The sequence below is a fragment of the Arachis hypogaea genome, chromosome 13 (genome assembly GCF_003086295.3).
Source record: "Arachis hypogaea cultivar Tifrunner chromosome 13, arahy.Tifrunner.gnm2.J5K5, whole genome shotgun sequence".
NCBI lineage: Eukaryota > Viridiplantae > Streptophyta > Magnoliopsida > Fabales > Fabaceae > Arachis > Arachis hypogaea.
The window spans coordinates 119360534-119376967 of NC_092048.1; the positions used below are offsets into that span (position 1 = coordinate 119360534).

Here is a 16434-nt window from a genome sequence, read left to right on the forward strand (position 1 = left end):
AACTACTGCAGCATAAGGCCTTGAATCATCTCTACTATAAGGATTTCATTGCTTCGAAACAAAGACAAATTAAAAGTCTTTTAAGGAAGTAGGTTTAATTTGTGCATTAATAATAATTAAATCTTTTATTTACAATTCATCAGTAACAGTGGGACATAACAATGGATTAATTATTATGTTCGTTCTAAGTACATTTAGAAATTAAATTAGGTGTTAGCTTGAAAGGTAGATGGGGGACATGATTATAGTTAATAGTTAATTAACTAACTCTGAATGAACATGGTAGTGGCACTTCTAATGTTTCTATTTTATTGAATCTAAACTTGGTAAATCTTTCTGGAATTGCATGCCTGAAGCATTTTTTCTCAGCCGGGGCAATGAGAAAATTGTTTACTTTTATTTCTTTAGGATCACAAGACTTTTCTGAATCCCAGTAGTTTTTAGTTCACTTACAGTGGAGTTTTCTACTATCAAGGATATGCTCGTGGTGAGACAAAAATGATCACACTCTTTACCAAATTTCAGATTATGATAGAATCACTGAAAATATTTTTTTAGTGGACAACTTCAATAAATTTATGTGACCTACTAACCTACTTCAATTCCACACCTCTATATGCAAGTATATCAAAATATCAGTTACATGAAAAAATAGTCTAAAAATAATAATCAACTGAAAAAAGGTGTATAGTAAAGTTTTTTTGGCAAATTCAAGGGAAGCAATTGCAACCATAAACTCGTTTCACTGCATTTATATATTCTCAATTCTAGAATATAAGGGAAACTTGTGACTGATTCCCATCCTTTCCCTTTCGGTATTTTATAAATATTTGGAAAAAATGAAAGAATATGCACTTTTCTTTCTGCAGAAAGCCTCACCCTCGCAATCGATCTCTCAGTTCATCATCAAAGATTTTTGTCCCTACATAACCAAAAAATATGAACTTCTTTTAGTGGTAGGAATCCCTAAAGATAAATTCACCAAGCATAAGAAACAAATCCTTCAATTAAAGGTAAAAAACTATTAGAAAATATTCCATCTACAAAAAGAACAAATTATGAATAAATAGTATGGTGATCCTCTTCATCATTTTTCCTTTTTAGTTTCACCTCAATTCTATGTAACACGCCAATTAGACATGATCCAAAGACTTTGATATATTGCTCTATAAATGGAAGGCACCAACCTACCGATACAGGTGGAAAAGTGCCGGAAACGTTTTCTTCTTAGCCAGATCACCAAATGCACCAAGCACAACAATGGAGAGTGAGCCAGTTTCAGATACATTTGAAGACTCTCTTGCTAAGGGATACTCAGTTTCAAAGCTAGATCTTCTTTCGACGTGCCATTCGTTCATTCTCATCCTCTAGCAGTACTTGAACTATTCTGCAATTCAAATTGGGAGTGATCTATTTATCATGTATCAAACCATAAGAAGAACTTAGAAAATATACTAACATAGCTTTAATTAATGTTAATGATGAATTCCTACAAACTAATAAGCATAAAATTGATTCTCAAAACACAGAATTAACTAACAATCAAAAGAAAAAAAAGCATCAATCCAAAAGAAAACAAACCAACAAATCAAGCCATCCAAATTCAAATACAGTGTCTTTTGGATTTTGGAATAGTTCCAACTCGAATCTCAATCAATCATATACCATATTAAATGAAAACACCCCTTTAACTACCAAATTTATCAAGATTGACCCAGATAAAAATAAAATAAAAGCTACAAACTTTTATCAATCATGCAGAAGAGTTTAGCTGAAACTCTAAGAGAGCTGAAAAACAAAGTAAAACCTACACCCAAAAAAAGATAAATTTGAGACCAACCCACACTAATTCAAAAGCAATTAATCACTTTATTTTCTCATCGATAATTTTCTTTTCAACCTAACACAGAAATAAACATAAGAAACGGTATTACACAACACATGATTACACAACAAAACCAAAATATATATAGTAATAATCTTTCTTAATATCTGATTTAATTATAAAGTAAATCCCAAGAGCCGAGAAGATACACAAACAGAAAAATACCAACTATTTGTAAAAATCATGAAATAGCACACAGACCAACTAATGAGCGGATATTTTATACGCTTTTTGGGGGTATTTTTTATATAGTTTTAGTAGGATTTAGCTACTTTTTAGTATAGTTTTATTAGTTTTTATGCAAAAATCACATTTCTGGACTTTACTATGAGTTTGTGTATTTTTCTGTGATTTCAGGTATTTTCTGGCTGAAGTTGAGGGATCTGAGCAAAAATCTGATTCAGAGGTTGAAAAAGGACTGCAGATGCTGTTGGATTCTGACCCTACTTCACGCGAAATGAATTTTTTCGAGCTACAGAAACCCAATTGGCGCGCTCTCAATTGCATTGGAAAGTAGTCATCCAGGGCTTTCCAGAAATATATAATAGTCCATACTTTGCCCGAGTTTTGACGACGCAAACTGGCATTTAAACGCCAACTTCCTGCCCTATTTTGAAGTTAAGCGCCAGAAACAGGTTACAAACCAGAGTTAAACGCCACAAACAAGCTGCAACCTGGCATTTAACTCCAAGAGAAGCCTCTACACGTGTAAAGCTCAATGCTCAGCCCAAACACACACTAAGTGGGCCCCAGAAGTAGATTTCTGCACTATCCATCTTAGTTTACTCATTTTCTGTAAACCCTAGCTACTAGTTTAGTATAAATACTACTTTTAGAGACTTACTATGCATCTCTCATGACATTTTACATGTTTCATATTGTATTTCTGACGGCATGAGTCTCTAAACACCATGGTTGGGGGTGAGGAGCTCTGCTGTGTCTCGATGAATTAATGCAATTACTTCTGTTTTCTATTCAATCACGCTTGTTTTTGTTCTAAGATACTCGCTTGTACTTAACCGTGATGAATGTGATGATCCGTGACACTCATCACCATTCTCAACCTATGAATGCGTGCCTGACAACCACTTCCGTTCTACCTTAGATTGAGTGTGTATCTCTTAGCCTCTTGGTTCATGATCAGAGTCTTCGTGGTATAGGCTAGGATTATTGGCGGCCATTCCTGAGATCCGAAAAGTCTAAACCTTGTCTATGGTATTCCGAGTAGGATCTGGGATGGGATGACTGTGACGAGCTTCAAACTCACGAGTGCTGGGCGTAGTGACAGACGCAAAAGGATCAATGGATCCTATTCCAACATGAGTGAGAACCGACAGATGATTAGCTGTGCGGTGACAGCGCATTTGGACCATTTTCACTGAGAGGACGGATGGTATCCATTAACAACGGTGATCCACCAACATACAGCTTGCCATGGAAGGAGCCTTGCGTGCGTGAAGAAGAAGACAGTAGAAAAGCAGAGATTCGAAAGACAGAGCATCTCCAAATCCTCAATCTGTTCTCCATTACTGCATAACAAGTATTATTTAATTTATGCTATTTACTCTTCATAAATATAATCACTCTTATCATTGATTTCCTGACTAAGAATTACAAAATAACCATAGCTTGCTTCAAGCCGACAATCTCCGTGGGATCGACCCTTACTCACGTAAGGTATTACTTAGACGACCCAGTGCACTTGCTGGTTCGTGGTACGAGTTGTGAAAAGTGTGATTTACAATTCGTGCACCACCAACTAAACCTAAATTTCCAACAGCTTAAAATTCAGATCAGATCGTTATTTTCGCAATTTTCATATCTCAAATCTGGAAAAATTCAAATGACCAAGAAATTATGATAATCATAAGCTCAAACTCCCAAAAAATGACTTCAACCCACTGTTCTCCATTATCATCTTCAGCACCACCGCTTATGCTCAAAAGAACCGAAAAAATGTCAAAAGAGGGGAAAAATCAAAATTTGAAGACAAATTAGGATAGGATCGCAAGGGAATCGAAATAGAAGAAGGGAAAACAAGATCAAAATCACAGTGAACAAATATATATTTAGCCTAAATGGAGAAATATTCCTAAAAAAACCGGAATATTTGGATTAGTTCGGTGATTAAGCATGTTACACAGTAAAATGGCTCTTGCTATACATATTCGGATTAGAAAAAATTAAAAGATAAAAGCAAAAGAAAGAATATAAAAAATGCTCCCATGTCACTTCCACGTCGGATCCTCCTCCCTCCAAACAAAAACGGAATATTATAGATCGGGTGGGAAAATAATAGAAAGAAGAGTGTGATTCACAGGAACATTGATCATCCTTTAATAGAAACAAGTGTGATTCAAACTAACACTATGTAAAATTAAAACCAATATTTTTTTTAGTTTGCCTCTCAACAGGACCCTTAATTGGGTATTGAGGGAATTTTATGAAGAAACACTTCCATAGTTCCATTAAAACAACAAAACAGAACAAAAATTTAAATGAGGTAGGGTTTTTACCAGGCAAAGCTAATAAAGAAAAGGCAAACATAAACATAACAATATCTCTTATAACAGTGGAAGCGAACCCTCCATGTTAAAAAATAGCAAGAACAAATAAACAAAAATCAGCAAGAACAAAAAAATCATACTAAAAACTCATCAGAGCCAACAACAGCTAGTCATAACAAAAAATCAGCCAGTAACAAATAATCAGATGGAAAAAGAAATAAGAACCGTAATTAATTTACCTGAGGCTCCATTTATCTAGTTGCAGGCACAGAGTGCAGGGAAGGATGTCACCGTGGTGCCAGTGGAGGCTCTTTCTCAACCGCGTTCTCATCTTGCTGCCATCACAACACAACATTCAAAACCAAAAACAAAACAAGCAAAACAGAAGAACCATATTCCATAATTTTCCAAAACTAAACAACAAAGCTGAGAAAAGATACACTTTGCTCCGGAAGCAACGCAATCTGGGCAAACACCTCATCCGTGTCGGGATCCGCCTGAAACAAGCAAACATAACATGACAGTCCTCATAAGCTTCAAAAAGCACATGAATTCTTTTTTATTTATTTTTCTTTCCAATGACCAAAAAATTAGCATAGCATATAACATGGATCAAGGAACACTACCTTGAGCTGCACGTTGATGACCCGACAAAGGATCTTGGAAGGAAGATGGTACATAGGCATGTGTTGGTCAGCCACCTGATTTGTTGACGCCTCCACCTAACAATATTATATGCCACGAAAGACAGACACACACTCCCTCATAAGTTAACAAAATCCCAAAAACACGAACTTCAAAGAAATCCCAAAACCCAAAACAAAATTTCTTTTATTTCTTATTAAAAAAAAGAAACCAAAGCCATCTAGCTCAAATTCAAGAAAAATTAAGTGAAACCGTTGCAAATTTTGACCAAATATGAGCTCAAGCTCCACTAGGAAATTTTGTAACATTGTTTTGGGATTTTTTCAAAACCATAGCAAAGCATAGATGGAAGTAAATCCCAACAGCCGAGAAGATTCACAAACAGAAAAATACCAACTCTTTGCAAAAATCACGAAATAGGGCACAGACCAACTAAACGTTAATATCCAGCAGCTTAAAATTCAGATCAAATCATTATGTTCGCAATTTTCAGATCTCAGATCTGGAAAAATTCAAATGACCAGGAAATTATGATAATCATAAGCTCGAGACTCCCAGAAAATAATATAAATGGAGATGGAGGAGGCATTGCAGGAAAAAAAAAGCATAACACACTTTATGAAATAGAGTAAGCTATAAATAGATATGTGAAATAAACACAGATTAGGAGAAAATAAAAGACAGCAAAATGTTTGCATTGAGTGTGGTTCCCCAACCATCCTTTTATAGAAAAACTCATGGCATAATAGTCACTTTTTTGAATTCAAATTGAACATGAAAATGGAGGAAAAAGAAACTCTTAGTCCATATGCATCTCCATTCCATGGGCTAGGCAGAACTAATCACATTAGGAAAATCTGACCCGAAAAAATGAAAAAAAAACATTCAAAGTTTGAAGAATTCATAGAATAGGGACCAAAACGAAGATAGCACACAATACTATGTACAGTGCACCTACATATCATTAGATCATAGGGATGACAGTCATCAACTATTCCAAATATTCACCCTACTCATAGCAATGACAGTTGGTAAATGTATTAGGTAAGCATAGCTTCAAAACAGCAACTGAATATGAATAAAATTCTAGACACACAATCAAATAAATTTTGTCAATCACATCACCACTCATGAAATAGATTAAGAAGAAATCCCATACCTTGATAATGATTCCACATTTTCAATGAAGAATATATGGCAGAAGATGATTATGTCTGCAGAAAAAGAATATATTTAATCGAAATAGTTTTTATTTAAACAATATAAAAATGAAATTAAATAATATAACACTTAATTAAAAAGGTTTAGTGTTGGGGGGTTTAAATTGTTTCAACATTCCTTATCATTCTAACCTGCTACAACATAGCTATTTAGAGAACTCTCTAGGTTGGGTCCTGTCATTCAAAAAGAAATTATTAGCCAAGCACAAATTCCAATGTGAATAGGAATGGAAATGTGAATGCAAAACTTGAATAGCATAGGCTGAGTGGAAAAAAATTATGATTCTGAATGTAGAAAAATTATAAATAATAGAACATGATTCTGAATGCAGAAAAATTATAAATTGATACATTCAGCCCAAACAATTCAAAGGGATTAGTGAATGAGAATGGAAATTGGAATGCAAAACTTGAATAGGAGAGAATGAAATTGGGAATGTAAAACTTGAATAGGAGAAGCTGGGTCTATAAACTGACTTTGCTGAAAAAACTCTGTCAATCACATCACCATGGAGAGAGTAGATTAGGTAGAAACCCCATACCTAGACAATGATTCACAAAACCAAACCCATGATCCATAAATATAAGAAAAGGTAAATAAGAAGACAATCTTTATACAACAACAACAACAACAAAGCCTTGTCCCACTAAGTGGGGTCGGCTACATGAATCAAACGACGCCATTGTGCTCTGTCATGTATCATGTCTACAGAGAGACCGTTTACATGTAGATCTCGTTTGACCACCTCATGGATGGTCTTCTTAGGTCTTCCTCTGCCTTTCGCCCTTTGTCCATCTTCCATCTCATCCACCCTCCTGACTGGATGTTCTATCGGTCTTCTTCCCACATGTCCAAACCACCTGAGACGCGATTCAACCATCTTTTCCACAATGGGTGCTACTCCAACTCTCTCCCTTATATCTTCATTCCTTATTTTATCCAATCGCGTATGACCACTCATCCATCTCAACATCTTCATCTCTGCCACACTCAACTTATGTTCGTGCTCCCCTTTAGCCGCCCAACACTCCGTACCATACAGCATAGCCGGTCTTATAGCGGTGCGATAGAATTTACCTTTAAGTTTTAAAGGCACTTTTTTGTCGCATATAAAACCAGATGCACTCCGCCATTTTGACCAACCTGCTTGGATCCTATGATTTACATCCTGTTCAATCTCTCCATTATCCTGTATGATGCACCCAAGATACTTAAAACTTTTAACTTTTCGCAGGATGTTTTCTCCAATCTTCACCTCTATATTGGAGTTTTCCCTTCTCAGACTAAACTTACATTCCATATATTCCGTCTTGCTACGGCTTATGCGCAGACCATACACTTCTAGAGCTTCTCTCCATAACTCCAACTTCTTATTTAGGTCTTCCATTGACTCTCCCATAAGGACGATATCATCGGCAAAAAGCATGCACCATGGCACAGGCTCTTGGATGTGCTCTGTGAGTACTTCCAAGACTAATGTGAAAAGGTATGGACTTAAGGATGATCCCTGGTGTAATCCTATACCAATAGGGAATTCCTCTGTCACACCACCTTGAGTCTTCACACTAGTTGTGGCCCCATCATACATGTCTTTAATTGCCCGAATATATGCGATCCTTACTCTCCTCTTTTCTAAAACCTTCCATAAGACCTCCCTTGATGAAATACACAAACCACATGCAACAAACAATTCAACAGGTAGCAAAAGGAGAAATGATAATCAGATCAAATTCTAAATAATGAAATGAAGAAGATGAAACAGATTCATAGACCATACTCAAAATTAACAGCAACTTCCAAAGAATGTAACTAAGAACATGAACCTAGAAACAAACCAAGTCAGATAGATAATTTGCAAATTAGGAATTTCACAAACCCTAGACAATAAGATCTGGGTTAACCGTCGAACAGATACCAAAAATGATCACAATTTGCAAAATTAGGAATTTCACAAATCCTAGACAATAAAATCTCAGTTAACCGTCGAACAGATACAAAAAATGATCACAATTTGCACAATTAGGAATTTCACAAACCCTAAACAATAAAATCTGGGTTAATCGTGGAACATATACCAAGATTGATCACAAGGATGTACACAATGGAGGAAAAGAAAAAGGATGAAGAGGAAAATAGGTTTGGATGCACCTGATTGATTGATCGGAGATCTTGAATTTGAGACTCCATTGGGAAATCACTAACCTGGATGAACGGCGACGAACGAAACTCCCAAGAAACAGAGCTCGTACACAGAGTTTCGTAGGGCAGAGGAAAGGAAATTAGGAGAGGAAAGCAAAGCTCCTAGGGTTCCAAGTAATCATTACCTGTTCAAACAAATCCATCAAGAAAGCAAGTTGCGTGAGTGATTCGGTGAAAGGGAAGGTAGGTTGCGTGAGCGAGAAGGTGAAAGGGATAGCTGACGGCGGAATGACAGAGGAGCACATGCACCCCTGAAGATGAGAAGCCACGCTGGAGGAGATGCCATCGTGGAAGAGAGCCTCCACCTGGGACTGGAACCGGCGTGGAATGCGGGGAGGTCTCCAGCTCGGAGATGAAACCACGGCTATCTATTGTTTGATAGATAGATAGATTAGTTTAATTACATTATTATGTATAAAATTTGACCATAAATATTTTATATTATAATTATAGTATTCATAAAGTTTGATTATTAAAAAGGAGATTAGTATTTTTTTTTTAATTCTAATGTGAACCAATAATATCCGAATTCTTCTAATTCATAAACAACACCACAGCAACATCAATAGAAAAAAGATAAGATAGATTTAGGATAACGAAATATTGTAATAAAAATGATAAATAAATATATTGATGAATAAATGTAATATTTCATTTTTGATATTGTAATATAGAAAATATTTCATTTAAATTGTAAGAAGAATGATAAATAAATATATTGATGCATCCACAGTTGATTTTGTGTCTCTGGAGCTTGTACTTGTTTTTCATATTATCGATCTTGTTCTTGTACTGCTGTCATGTAGGGCATTCCGTTAATTATTATGTAGAACATTCCGTTAATTATTTAACTTTGACCTCACGATAAGACTATATTGAAGCTAAATGAAACTTTTTTGGATTCAAATAGGACACTTTAAACCCTAAGAACCAAAACAGGATTACACCAAAACATAGAGGACCAATTTAGTACTCTACCCGATAGATTTATTTTATGATCCTGCTAGAGAACTAATTAAAGATGTAGCCAACTGGAGTCAATTAGTTGAAAACAGGTTCATTACGGGAAAAAAAAAAAAATAACTCGTCACTACCTTAATTTTTCGAAGTTTGAAATTAAAAATAAGAAAAAATTGATTGAGTTGATTTATATTATAATTAGTTTTCTAGACTTTTTCTTTATTTTAATATTGTCTGAAATAAGAATTACCCAAATCTAATTTATATAGTTTTCTTTCTATAAGAAAAAACTTTCAAAATCAAAACTGTAACTGCCCAATGCAGTAAAGCAGATAAAATTTGATCTAATAACCCAAGTATTTAAAGTATAAAATTTAAATTCTAACAATGCTTCAAATATTTTATAAATGTAATATCAAAAATAAAGTATTTTATAATGTCACTCTCATTTTTAAATATCATTCCACAGTCCACACATGATTTTTATCATTATATATACAATATTTATTCTGTGTGTTTTTCTTTTCTAATATTTAGACCAATTTAGACTTACTAAACATATGGTAAAATAATAAATGATATTTTACAAGATAAAAAAGAAAAAAAAAAGTAAAATAAGTGAAAGGTAGGACCATAGAAGTGATGGTAACTAGTGAGGGTGGATGCACCGATCGAACTCATTTATGAACATGGATAGAAAGATAATAATCATATCCATATCATGTTGTTGTACATTTGGAGCTTCAACAAAAAGACATGTCACCCTTGCTTACAAAATTGCATCACTGTTTCTTGGTTGATGGTCCTTCCCTTTCACACATACATCAATGGGCATAGTGCCATAGCGTATTACTCTTCTCTTTCAATTCTGTTTCATTTGCCCATTGATGGGGCATGAGCCTTTTGCTGCAGAATCAAATTGATTAGTTAGAGAGAATTTAATTATCTCAGACTATTACACTCTTATTTGTATGTTTGAGATTATTTACAATAAAAAATTTATATACTCGAAGGTCAAAGCTGAAAATCACTTTTGTCTGGAAAGCCAAAAAAGCCTAATAAATTACCTGTCTTTGCATAATTTCTATGGAGAAGTCGTGTATACCACGTAATATAATTTTAAGAGCATAATATTTTTGGAAAAATGGGAGACATTGATCATTAGACATTGATCACCCTCATACTATGTAACAAAACAGACATAGTTTTGAGTGCAAAACAAATTCACAATGAAGTTTAATTTGTTATTTTTTGTAAGAGCCCATTTAAAAAGTAGCAGAAGCTATTTTTTTATAAGAAATATATGATTTCTCTTTTTCGATAAGTCATTCTATTACTTCTGTAAAAAAAATTGACTTCAAAACAAAAAAATTTACTTTCATTTTTGGCCCTGTGCAAAATATATCTGCTAGAAGTACTGGCCCTTCACTACCATTTTTGCGCAATGTTCTATCTGCTGGAAGTATTGACCATCCACCTACTGCATATATTTCATCTAGGTATTTTTTTATCATTTTACCACTCTATTTTTATTATTAAATTTGTATTTAATATTATGTATGGTATGAAATCTCAGTTTTAATTTTATTTTTTTACATGTAATTTTATTTTTATATAATTTGCTATTATTTGTATAGTTAGAGAAAATTTTGACCTAGGAGTGAAAAATAAAAAATAAAAAACAGCAACAAAATATATATTGACACACATTTCACATTTATTTTTTATTTTCACCTACCATATCATATACAATAAAGCAGTAAACACTAACTACACAATAATTCCTTTGGCATTGCAATCAAAATGATTGTGAATTAGAATTTGAGTTATGCTACGGCCTACGTGTACACCAAAATCAGCCACCAGTATAAAATATATGTTGGAATACAAATACACATTAAAAATAAATTAAATCACACGTATATTTATACACAAATACATTGGTGGATGATTTGAGTGGCTGATTTTAGTGTACAAATAGCATTTTTCTTAGAATTTTATTACTATTCACCACATACAAAAACATTGTTTTGGATTAAAGTGAAGTACCAATTTCTAATGATATTACGTGGGGAAGAACCGAATGCTAAAAGCGCTAGAAAAATGGAACTAATAAAAGAACAAATAAAGAATCAATTGCCTAATAGATTGTAATCTTAGTGATTAGGTTATGTAAAATTAATATTCAATATTGAAAAGTATTTGTTATCATCGTTATTTTAATATTTATTTTCTTGTATAAAAAAATTATATTTTTTGAATTATTTATCCAAATGCTACAACTTTAAAATAAATACTTCTATAACTAAAAATTCAAACAATAAATAACTTATTTATAAACTGATATTAATAAAAATCCTTATACTTTAAGCTCTTTTTTAAAAACAACTTATTTAACTTTTTATTTCAAAACCTCTTTAAAATAAGTCCTTTACTTTTATTTCAATATTTTTTTAACTTTTGTTTCTAGGTACTATAATATTAAACGCCGGCTATATTTTTTTATTTCATTTAATTAAGCTCCATCTGAATGTTACATGGTGGATGTTACAATACTTCCCTAAACCAGTATGTTGAAGCAGGGCTCCCTCTCCAATAATCTCAAGGTTCAAAATCCCTGCTGCCCTGTCATGGGAGTTCCAAGCCGCTGTCTGTCACTACACGCAACTCTTCCATATCTGCCATTTTACATCTCGAAGACATGGTGAATCGGCGCCTGTTCTTCTTGGCTTCGTCTGCGTACTATTACTATTACAGGTAAACACTATCCTCCATGATTTTTTCTTGCTTTTGATTCACTGCAAAATTTTAAACTTTACCTTCTTTTATTTAAAAGAAGTGTAATAATTTTTCAATGGTGTATCTGTTTTTTTATTTAAATATTATTAAATCAAATTTTTTGCATTGTAATACCCATTTACTCGTTTTATACTTGTTTTATTTTGAGATTTGGTAATTTGTCTTAATTGATACTAGTTCATAGTATTTTGATAGTAATGCATGTTAAGATTTTGTCTTGCTTGCAAATTGATGCTACTTTAAATATGATACTGTTATTGATTTGTGGTTATTATATGATCATATTTGTTATGTTGAATTTTGTTCTCCTAGTATATAAATAAAAATTAAAACTTAGAATGATTTTTAACTGGCACATAACCGATTGTTGTTGTAAGCTATTGTGATGATATAATATTTATTCATGATAGCTAAATTTGTAAGTTTGTTAATCGAATAGACTCAAAATTGTTTAAACTCATTTTTTGTAATGAAAATTTTGTACTCCTTTTTTTCGTTTGATTGCTTTTCTCTGAGTTTGAGAAATATGAGTTTTTCTATAGTGAATTTTAGTTATTTGATAAATAATTTTTGTCCGTAAAGATAATGTTATGTAGACGGATACAAACTTATTATTAAGATTTGTTAATAATTTATGCCTAATTATCATTGTGTAGTATTTAATTTACTAGGCAAAAAATAAATATGTTGTTTGATTTCTTCATTTCTAAGTCTAAATTTTGGAGCTTTATCCGAAAGCATTGTCTTATAGTATTTAGTACTCAAATCTTAATTTTTATTATGGTATTGTCTATGTTCAGATTATTTCCTTGCAAATGTCATTTATGGGAGAGGACGAGATCATAGATAAATGTGAATATGAGTATGAGGATAGTATCTTTTATGATGAGAAGTATTCTGGTGATAAGTCCTACTTAGATGAGTTGGGTGATAAGTTAGACGATGAGGAGATATTTGAAGAATTGACAGATTATGATTATGATGATGCATATAGATTGAATTCAATTGAGGATTTATTCAATATAATCGCAGAATAATTCCAAATAATTAAAAGCAGTATCCAATTCAAGTAAAAAATACATAGATAATTGTAAGCCAGCATGAATTGTTGCTCAATTTTAATTTTTCATAATTAAGGAAGAATAGAAGATAATAGAATAACAAGCTTTATGTAATTAAAAAAAAGTATAAAGTTCTAGATTTACATGTTAAAAAGAGAATTTTTTTTTAAGAAACTATTTTAAATGCATATTAAAATGTGAAAACAATCATTTAGAATTTTAGCATACTAATTAAAAAATAATAACATAATAAATGCTTTAGTATGTATAATAAGAATGAATTTTAATATAATATAATAAATTAAATATAAATAATTAAACTTAAACCTCAAAATACTTAAGCTAACTAATTTTTAAAATTTTTAAAATATTATAATCAAATTCACTACGGAACGTTAATACTTAATTAAAGTAATCAGAAACAGATGACGCTCTTAGGCCATCATGGGTGACGTATTGGATATGGAAAGAATTTTGTTCATATCAAATTTTGTTCATTTCAAATTTAAATTTTAATATTATAACTTTAAAAGATACTAGTATTTTTACCCGTAATAACATTACGGGAATATAAATTTTTTAAAATTACGGTCCACTTTGTTCTGACAGTATAGATTATGCATGGCACACAAGATTTATAAAATCAAACTACTTTTTACAAAAAAAAGTCCTAGGTTGAAAAAAGTCTCTGACTAAGAAGATCAAGGTATCTGTAGATAAAAAATTAAATAATAAAATTTTTAGTTATTATTTTTATATGAAAAAGTCTAATTTTTTATTAATAATTAATTTTAACATTCCTTATCTAAAATTTAAAATAATTTAACGTGTATACTTTTATATTTAATTAGGTATTAAGTGTTAAGTATGTTGCACAAATAGAAATAATTAATTTTTATACTTGCTATTTAAAAATAATATTTTTTCTCCCTGTGTATATAAAAATATAATTAGATATTAGCATAAAAAAATTATACTGATAGTTATAAAATTAACTCAAAATTAATTTTTTTTAAAACAATTGAATCTTGATTCTAATTTTTAATTATAACATTAGTATTCTCTCCAAATTATATGTAATAAATATTTGAAAGAAGAGAAATGAAAATATAAATTAGAAAGATAAGCGGTGAAAATTTAAACTTAAATAAAAAAAACTAAAAAACTATGTATATAACAACAATAATAAAAATATTTTTATTTAAATTATATTATTTTGTTAATTTTTTTCTGTAAAAGAAAAAGATAGAAAAAATAGAGAATGAGAGAAAAGAGAGAGAAAGATAAAGATGAAAAATGAGAGTGAGCGTGAGAGCGAGAGTTTGTTAATTTTGAAAGAAAAAAAATTTTTTAATTGTAGAAAAAATATTGAATGACATATTTTGATTTGTCAAATTACTAATATAAAATATAAATTATATATAGAGTAAAAATAGTAGAGAGAAATAGAAAAATAGAGAAGTAGATGAGAGAATTTAGGAAGGGAGTTTATTAATTTTGAAAAAAAAATATTTTTCTCAATTTTAATAAAAGAGTGTCATATCACACATTTGATTATTAAATTAGATAGTAATATATGATACATAATATAGGTATATTTCAATTTCAATTTTAATATTTCAATTTCAATTTTAATGCAATTATAGAATGTCATGTTGCACATTTTGATTGTCAAATTAGTAATTAGTCATTGATATTGATAATGATATATAAAATAGATAGAGTGGTTGAAGGAATGAGAGAAATAGAGAAAGGAAAAGGAAAGAAGAGAGAACTCTTTAATTTTGGAGGGAAAGATTTGATTTCAATTGTAACGAGGGAGTGACATATGGCACATTTTGGTTGTAAAATTAGTAAGGAGGAGAGAAGAATTCTTTACTTTTGGAGGAAAAAATTTAATTTCAATTACAATGAAAGAGTGATATGTGGCATATTTTAGGTTGTAAAATTAGTAAAGAAAAGAGAAAATTTTCTTAATTTTGGAGAGAAAGATTTGATTCCAATTGCAATGAAAAAATGACATGTAATACATTTTAATTATAAAATTAGAGATATATAAAAGATTTTAAATTTTAAAATTAACTTTACAACAGTATAATTGTCATTTTAAATTTTTTAAATATATATCTTTATTTTTATAGTTTAGTCTTTTTTAAAATTATATCATATTTCTAATTCAATATAAATTACTTTAATTTTAAAAGATATTTTAATTTTTAAAATTAATTTTTTTTGGTAAAATTTTTTAAAATAACTCTAAAAGGGTGGAATTATAATTTCAGGTCTTTCAATTTTTTATTTTTATTTTTTGGTTAATCGTATAATAGTCCAAGAAAAAATAAAATATACCAAAATAAAAAAAGGTGGAAACTCAGGTGCAGTCGTCTTTACGTGAAGTTGATAATTGAGAGTGCTTAGATGATTTGACTGATTTGACTAAATTTTCATCTAACGGTTCTTAACTATCAACTTCACGTAAAGTCGACTGTACCTGAGTGTCTACCATAAAAAAAACTCTTAGCCCAAATATATTTTTTTACTCACTATAATATCAAATACTAACAAAAATGGCCATCCAACTTAAAATGGGTCGACAAGTTCTAGCAAAAAAAAACTCTCCTCTTTCTTTTGCATCATATTTTGTTTTTGGAGCATTTAAACTTCATTGAAGTTTGGAATTAGGGATGTCAATGGGGCAGGACGGGGCGGGGATGCCTCCCTGCTCCTCGTCCCCGCCCCCAAAATTAATCCTCGTTCCCGCCCCATTCTCTGCCATGGGGATAATTGTCCCCATTCCCATTCTCCGTGTTCCCCGCATTTCCCGCGCGGCCCCATTCCCCATCTCCCTATATTTAACATTCATATGAAAATTATAATAAAAAATATAAAAAAACAAAAAAACAAACTACAAAATATTATTACAACACACAAACATATCTTATCAAGATTATAAATCCAAAAATATAACAAAGAAAATCATAGTCCATAAAATAAAATCTTGAACAATAGGATTAAGATTTTTCAATGAGTGAAATTACTAAAAGAACCCCTATATTAGAAATAAAGTAAGGATTATAAGTAAGTTAAAAAATTCAAGAAATTATCGGAAATGGGGCGGAGATCCCCGCTCACCTGTCTGGAGAAATTTCGCTCTCCA

General features: G+C 31.4%; 1 long non-coding RNA gene across 1 annotated transcript; it reads right to left on the reverse strand.

Annotated features, from left to right (window-relative positions):
- Positions 1-723: 723 nt before the first annotated feature.
- LOC140178185 (uncharacterized) lies at positions 724-4967 on the reverse strand. The gene is made up of 2 exons (XR_011870439.1): positions 4632-4967; positions 724-1387 (listed from the first exon to the last, which is right to left on the reverse strand). It is a non-coding gene; the product is annotated as an uncharacterized lncRNA (long non-coding RNA).
- Positions 4968-16434: the final 11467 nt, after the last annotated feature.